General features: G+C 34.4%; 1 long non-coding RNA gene across 3 annotated transcripts in view; it reads left to right on the plus strand.

Moving 5' to 3' along the window:
* Nucleotides 1–678, plus strand: part of LOC309602820 — a 29,073-nt gene that overhangs the window by 15,152 nt on the left and 13,243 nt on the right. For all 3 annotated transcript variants that reach the window (XR_014230719.1, XR_014230720.1, XR_014230721.1), the window contains one exon: nucleotides 456–565. This is a non-coding gene — a long non-coding RNA (uncharacterized lncRNA). The remainder of the gene's footprint in view (nucleotides 1–455; nucleotides 566–678) is intronic.

Genomic DNA, 678 nt, shown 5'->3' on the forward strand with positions numbered 1-678 from the left:
ACAGTTGTGTGATATAAAAATCTTTATAGCTCACTCAAATGCGTGTTTGAGACATCACTGCAAACAAGATGTATAACTAGTAAGAGAGCTTAAATGTTCATTGTTGTGCCTTCTATAGCATGGAAACAGAAAATGGTGGTCAGCTACAAAAGAGATGGATAATGTTAAAACAGAAGCATCTGGCATTTCCTCTCACAAACGTGGCACAGCATAAGTGAATTTTGTATTTGAATGGCTTGGAGATTTTGATGATGTTGACTTTTCCATCTGAAATTACCATACAAAAGTTGACAGAAGTACACATTTAAAAATTTTAAAGACCACTAAAACCTGTCTTTACAGGTAGCTTGGGTTATTATTTAGGTCTTAATTTGTGGGTTTGCTTTCTTGAGTTTGACAATGCAAGTACTGGATTTTCATAGTATAAGTTAATTTAATTGCTGTCCTTGTTGTAGCCAACGTTACTGTCAAAGGATCTTCCAGTTCTGCACTGAAGTTTTGAGGGAAGACTGTTGCTGGATGAAGTACATTAAAATCAATGGAAAGCCTGGTTTAAAGGCAACAGGTAAAAATTTTAGAATTGCTTATGTTTCTTCACGGTGATGATTGTGTTTTTTCTGTGTTTCTAGCAGTATCATTCTGATACTGATTTTGCCTTTAATTACTTATATTAACTAG

This window comes from Platalea leucorodia, assembly GCF_965183815.1.
Source record: "Platalea leucorodia genome assembly, chromosome: Z".
NCBI lineage: Eukaryota > Metazoa > Chordata > Aves > Pelecaniformes > Threskiornithidae > Platalea > Platalea leucorodia.